The sequence below is a fragment of the Ochotona curzoniae genome, unplaced genomic scaffold (genome assembly GCF_017591425.1).
Source record: "Ochotona curzoniae isolate NIBS_2020 unplaced genomic scaffold, NIBS_Ocur_1.0 scaffold_4505, whole genome shotgun sequence".
Taxonomy (NCBI): domain Eukaryota; kingdom Metazoa; phylum Chordata; class Mammalia; order Lagomorpha; family Ochotonidae; genus Ochotona; species Ochotona curzoniae.
Genome location: NW_024467118.1, coordinates 54,792,046 through 54,799,654, shown reverse-complemented (window position 1 = coordinate 54,799,654; position 7,609 = coordinate 54,792,046). Strand labels below are relative to the sequence as shown.

The 7,609-nt window shown below is 38.5% G+C and overlaps 1 pseudogene; it reads right to left on the bottom strand.

Annotated features, from left to right (window-relative positions):
- Positions 1 to 562: 562 nt before the first annotated feature.
- On the bottom strand, positions 563 to 851 carry LOC121146659 (annotated as a pseudogene).
- Between the last annotated feature and the right edge of the window lie 6,758 nt (positions 852 to 7,609).

Here is a 7,609-nt window from a genome sequence, read left to right as displayed (position 1 = left end):
TCAGGCAGGACATGGGCAGACAGTCATGAGCAGTATACAGAAACCTTCAACTCCTTCCTCAATGGACTACTACATCATAAAGCTGCTATGAAGCCCAATGAAGTCTTCATTTGGTGCTAGGAGAAGGGAAAGTTTATAGTGAGTGTTGACATTTCACATTTAGCATGTTATTTAACAGCTTGTCACAAACCAACCCTGACTTTTAGGAAATAAAAAAGGCAGACAGGAATGAAGAAGAAGGCATAAAACCAAATTTAGACTTCTCACGCCACAAGGTTGTGGTGGCTGTGTGTCAAAGGGAGGGGATCCATCCTGCAAGCTAGGAGGAAGTCACTAAAAATTACAAGGGTAAGGTATTCTCCCCACATCAATCCAGTTTTGGAAATTTTTCTGTTAGTGACTTATGCCCCTTCTACCCAAACAGCAATGAAGTGTTCTCTAAGCTAACAATATAGCTTTAAAAAAAAGTAAAACAAAACTTTGCATTCTTATAAAACAATAAAAAAGAATATTTCTAACTTATAATCACCAGAAGTACTCAGTTACCAAAAATGCACACTCTTTACCTGGCATCTCCAGCACCTTCAGCTTTCTGTGCATGGTCTGTTGGGCAGCTCCATGTTCTAGAGGGTTATTCCCATCCTTGCCAGCATCTGCTTTTTCTTTTTTTCCTTTGGGTCCCTTCTCTCCCTTTTTAGGCTTGGGTTCTGGCTTTGCAGGAGCTGGTTTAGCAGACAACCTAGCCGATTTTCTCTGTGGTTTGTCCTTCACCTTGGCCTTACCTCCTTTAGCATCCCCTTCATCCTTTCCCTTGGACATGGTGGTGGTGGCAGCAGTGGTGGGATGTGGGCACTGGGTACCCGTATGCAGCAGCAGGTGCATTTGGTCAGTCCAGGGATTGTTTTTGCCTTTTCTTCACACTGCTGCAGTTCTATAGGATTAAATTGCAAATAACAGGCCCAATCCTGTCTATTACAACCATTTGGGGGGTGAAATATCAGATAGGAGATCTCACTGCCTCTCTGTTACTCTGCATTTTAAATACATAGAAATAAATATTGCAGAACAAAATTTATAACTTGAGAGAAACTTGAGGTTGGACAATAGAGGAAAGAAAGACATAGGTAGAAACAAATTTTGCTGAAAATTGAATCCATTAATACATACACAGCAGTTAATATTACATGGCCCAGAAAAAAAAACATCTTTTAACAGTATTTTGTCATTTTCGCTGCATCATTTGCACCATTGTTATTTTCAGTGAGAGCTGAGGAACTGAATCAAGAAATTCAATAGATGATTTGGGAAATCTGTAAATAAACATTAATAGTATAGACTGGCCTTTGAAGACTGCATTTTGTAGTTGCACATTTTTAATCATCTTAATATCTTATGAATCATCAAAGAATGAATTTATAGTAAATGCCTGTTTACTACAAATCTGGTAATTGCATGTAAGTCTAAGCAGCTATCAAGGCCTGTAAATCCTCCCCTATATATGGATCATATCTGAGAACTATTGGATTGGACTAGAGCCTATGCTTCATTCCATAGCATCAGAGCACATTGAAATCACTACAACACACTGAGGCCAAACATTGCATGTTAGAGCAAAGTGAAACTCAAACAGACAAGAGTCTTTATGATTCCCAGATACCAAAAGTCAAGTTAAGGAAACATCTTGAAAACACACTTGTGTAGAAAATTAGATTTTCTCAGCCCTATGAATCTTTGCTAAAGTTCCTTCTGAAAATATAAACTTCTAATCATCAATGGCTATCCAATGAAAAGCTAATGTGCTTTCTATATGCAGGAAGATGCACTGATCATTTGTACTACTGTAACAATTCTTGGGTCATTTACAAAGAATGGAAATTTGTTTATTTTTAAAGATGTATTCATTTACTTGAAAGGCAGAGTTACAGAGAGAGAAAGGGAGAGATTGCCCACACTGTTCCTAAGGACTTCACATGTTTGACAAATCACCACTTAAAACTGGCCTCTGAAAACTGCATATATATGTGTGTGTGTGTGTATGAAGATATTATTTTATATATGTCATACACACACACACACATATATATGAGAGAGAGAGAAACATTTAAGTTGTCAGATTTGGAGACTATATCCCTTAGGGATGTGTCTGTTACAGTAGACTGTCAATTAAAAGTATTTCTAACCACTGACTGATGCTATTCCTTATCAGAAGCCAAATTATATCTGTGATAAGGGCAGAGAAGATCAGAAAAATCCAAGCCATTATGGGATCCCAAATCCACCAGGTCTTTATCTCTGTAGAGTATCTTGTTATCCAAAATCCTATTGAGGCCTTTGACATGATAGTTGGAATATACACATCAAATTTCGAACCACAGATTCTAGTGGACACAGACACATACTTCATAAATATTGATTCTGAAAAAGTAGTAAGTAACTTGTTAAGTTAAACCTGCAGTTACAACATGGATTAAAATTATGTCATTGCAAATATGTTGGAAAAGGCAAGAAGGAAGGACAGCAGGGTGGGGGAAGGAAGGATTATGTTAGAACTATACCCATGAAATACATGAAATTTATTCTCTTTATATTATGGAATGTTTTTTAAAGGTTAGGATATAAAAATAGAGATTTTTGTGCAAAGAGTGGATTGCAATAATGTTTTAATAAGTTTAACAGTAATAACCAGGAGAGAAAGATCTGTTTCACTCGCCAAGTGGCCCCAATGGCTATAGCTGAACAGAGCCAAAGCCAGGGGTCAGGAGCCTCCTCCAGGTCTCCCATGGGGGTGTAAGACCCCAAAATTTTGGACCATCCTCTACTGTTTTTCTGGGCCTCAAGCATGGAGCTCGAAGGGAACTGGAGCAGCCAGGATCAAATTGGTGCCTGTATGGGATCTTGGGATCCTGGCACAGGTAAGGTGAGGATTTAACCACTAGGCTATCACAGCAGTCCCTCTTAACCTTAAAATCTGATCTGTGCAATGAGATTCTTTTGTGTGTTGATAAATATATGGCTCACTGCAGGTTAGAATAGCCAGAAAGAAGTCAATTGCCTGCATCCCATTCCCTGTAGGAGATCAGAGTGTATTCCTGTGCTACAGTGCTTTGGTCACCTTTCCCATGTGTTAAACTATATCTATGCAAGGGAATAGATCTAACAGGTTGCATTCAATGGTAATACATTCAACTCATGTTACCTGGCAGTGCCTGAAAATGGCCTCTCTGGAAATTACTTCACATTTATATTTGACTGACTTTTTGGTAAAGAAATACTATGTTTTGCATTTTAGTTTACTCCCTTTCCAGGATTTATGCCTCTGTTGGAGAAGTACTATTAATGGGATGGATGGAGGGTGTTCATTTCATTTATCATTCATCAACTTTTTTAAGAGGAAGAAGTTTAATCGGTGTCTTTGAGAAGGGCCTGTTTCACAGAGTAATCTTTCCATTATTCCTTTAGCCCTTGGAGAACATGTACTGTTCAGGACACTCTAAGAGTAGACTTTGCTCCTGGAAAGATGTGTGTAATAGCTGAATTATGTCCAGGGTTGGCAGCCTGCATCTGCGCACATTAATTTAGGAAGCTTCTGCAATAGCTACTTTATCATTAATTATAGTGTCAGTTTGGCATGTACTTTTACTTCTAAATTGGTCTAAAGTTTTTGTAGAAAGTAGGATATAATTTGCTGGCTGTTAATGTGCTGAATAAAGACTATTTTGTATTTCATGGATTTTCTCTATTGGGAGAATAATAAAATTATGTAGCAGCCCCTTGCTAAAGTAGACACAAATGCCAAGATGCTGGGCTGACTGGGGGAAATTTTGATTTGTGCCTCTGGCTGAAGTCCGTGACGCCTGATTTTAAATGGGCAGCTGTTTTTGCTGATTCCCCTTGAAACTCAGCACACGAGAAGGAAACAAGTCATTACTGTGGTCTCCAGACCATCCCACGTTGCCCATGATCATAATTTCTGCACTGTATTTTCAGCATAGATCTCTATATCATCAGTGAAGATTCGGTGAGGTTATGATCACTGCGTTTACCAAAAATTTATTACAAACCACTCTTGTACAAAACAGACAAATCGATTTTTTACATTCTACCCTCTCTTAAAAATTTCATTAATAAAAAAAGAACAGATTTCATGTATTTCCTAGGCGTCGTGCTAAAAATGTAACCGTATTCCCCACCAAACAACTGGCTTGCATTTATTTGTAATCAATCTTTCTTCTTTAAAATGATTAATTTGTCTACTTGATTTAATTGTTCTCTTAGCTTGCCAAATCATTCTGAGGCAAGCAGTTAGTAACACAGGCATCTAGATGTATCATCATGCATTACTAATTTGAGCATTGGTTTGGATGTGAAAAAGGAAGAGCAAATTAAATGGAGTTTGTAGTGTCTTTTTTTTTTGCCAAAGACCAAGAAAAGGGAGTGCTTAATACTGAAATGAGTGTTCTGGGGTCCATGTTAAATGAGGGAGAGGGAGATGCCTGTCAGAATCTGGAATATATTATCCGTGCCTCACCTGGGTGGTACAAATTCCACATGCCATCTGTCACATGCATCCAACTACCTATTTTTTTATTAACACATAATTATTTCATCTGCACTCTTTTAATATTCCACATTCACATAACATCCAGGGCAATTTTTTGGTATGTTTATTTGGGAAAATCCTGACAAAGGCCGTATCTTTGCCTCCTCCTTTATTGCTGTTCTAATTTCCCCAGATGGAAATCAGTTTTTCCAATGACAGAAGAAAAGTAATTAAGTATGTTCAGTTCGCAGCTAAGTTATCTCATTGCCAACCATCTAAACAGCTGAATAATTACATGGGGGCAACAGTAATAATACAGTGATGTAGCAGGAAATTAGGGGCATATGAAATCATGTGTGCCCCTCTGGACAGAGCCTGATCCTGACTTTCATAGGGCCAGAAGGGGTGCTGCCCTGTGAGTCGTGCCCTTTCCTGTCACACACCAATTCCACCACAGCTGAAATAATCAGAAGTGAAATGTGTGACAGGACCATAACCATCTATTTGAACTAGAAATCCGTAGACTAAAGCAGGAGGCACATAAGGTCCCACACATGAGCTTTGTTTTTGTTTAATTTGTAAATGAAGATTCACCCATGATGATCTTGTTTTGTAAATAAGAATTCATACAATTTGTGACTGTTCAAAGTTGGCTGATTTTACTAGGATATCTTTCAGTTGTTGTGTCTCACATTTGTGTGGAAAACCCTCAGAATCTAAGCTGTCCACAAGCTCCGCAACAGAGGTCCTTTGAAGCTAATTCTTACTCATGCAGGAACTGTGGCAGAGGCATTCACCAGCACCCCACTAAGGCCTGGAAGGAAGGGGTGCACTTACCACACTCACTGAGCTGCTCTTAGTGGTTTATCATCTCTGGGAGAATTAGATTAAAACCATTTATGCCCTATCTTGTTATAATCCAACATTTAGACAGGAATGGAGACAGCTATCCCTAACGGCTTTAACAGTTGCTACATGCAATAGGCTGTTCAGGCCATGCTCTTTAGTATTCTCCTAGTCCGCCTCCCTCAGTCTAAATTTTTCTCTCCAAGTCAACATCCTGCTAAAATTAACTCATAATTGAGACAGTGGTGCAGCAATCCCCACGGAGTCCCCATCACAGTTTAATTTCCTCTGTAGATAACATCTTGATATTTGATCTTATTTGAAGCTTTTTTTTTTTCAGGAACCGTAGACCCTGAGCTAAGTACATGACACCTGACTGCATGAATCCCATCTTGACATTATCAAAATGCCCAGAGTATGTTGCTGCTGGCTCACCAAAAGGGCCAGAAATGTTTGCAGATCAACCTGAGTCAGTATCTGAGGTGAATATGTACTCCTCAACCCCAACATCATATGGCCCCTTACAGCTAACTCTTAACCCTTGAAGGGGCCTAGGAGTTCAGCAATGGTCTCCCAGATCCTTATTCTGTACTCTGTAAATCAATGCCTATTTCCCTCCATTACCCTGACAGTGAAAACCCTGATTGTGTGTCAGGTGAGTGGACACAGATCTTAGGATTTGACAACAAATAATCCTTTCTAATCATGTAAAATGTTATGCTGTTCACCACTCTCTTAAGTGCAAAAAGAAATTTTGGACATCTGTTGCTAACAGGGGAAAACAAGCATTGTTTTTATCACTAGCTTTTTTTAAAAAAAATTATGAACACTTGATTTTTAATAACACATCATGTGCCAAATTTTGTATGTGTTGAGGATCTTTGAACACACTGGGATGGTTTTAGTAATGACTTCCTGATCAAGAAAACATACTACAAATCCATATACCCTGTAGGATAAGTTTGCTATAAAGATAATGGTGTATTGCCTTTGATGTTAAGTATGAGCATATGAGCGTATCATAGCCTATAGTATATTTAAAACAGTTTCTTGCAGCCTCTTTTATGTTCCATGAAAGATGATATACTTTGTATAATGTTAGTGAAAATGTAGTTGATCATCTGTTCTTAGAAGTTAGACATATTTTTTCTCTTCTTATTTTTTCTCTAAATATTGTAGGACCTTAAAAAGTTTCAAATACATTTTTCTCTATATATTTTTTATTCTTGAAAAGGTTCAAACTAATGTTAACTAAAATCCCAATGCCTTTTAATTCTTTCCATGAATCTTCTTGGCTATCCTTTACTCTGTCCCTAATCCCAGCAGGTGCAGAACATGTTGTTAATATATTTAGTATGGATAACACAATTACTGAGTTGAGTAGGGGTGAATTACTCTGCAAATCAAGTGCTGTTTGAGAGAGAGTGTGGCATCATTGCAATCCTGTGTGGATCACATTGGATTTCCAGAGCTAATCACTGTGAATGACTTTATTGTGGTCCATAGTGTCTCTGTCTCTCTGTCTCTCTGTCTCTCTCTCCATCTTCCTTCTTCCTCTTCCCTTCTTTTCCCTGCTTTCTCTTCCCCTCCTCTCCATTTTAAGGCTACATTTCTTCCATAGCTGGGACAGTGGATTTGTGGCATGAGTTAGGGCCCCATCTCTTACCCCTAGCACTTGCCTATGTTGCTGCTTTGCCTTATTCTCTAGAGAGACACGATGATTGTCAGGATTTAATCTCGAGCTTACCAAGATGAAAAATGTCTCGCCCTTCAAAGATTTTATGTATGAGGTTCTGGGTTTCTGCTTTGGTCATCTGTGCCTTTCTGAGCCAGAGAAGGAGGCAACTATTTTGCTCTCTGAGTCACCCTTAAGATGTTGGGACAGTACGCTGTATGTCTAACTGCCACAGGAGGATCAAAGAGCAAGCAATCCAAGGCAGACACACAATCACAAATGCTCACTTTCATGGGTGACACCACTATGTAAAATATAGGGGATTTAAGACTAGTTTTTGACAGTAGAATCTGCTCCCTTTAATACATCATGCTGCCTGTTTAGCACATAAAAGAGAATAAACAATGGCAAGCTTTAAGCAACTCATTTTTAAAAAACTAAATCTCAATGTGTTCTGCTTTGAGAGGCCATATTACTATGTTTTCCAGACACTGATTTTTGATTCTTCTTCTTTTTCTGTATTAATGATTGGACAGTTGTCAAATCAC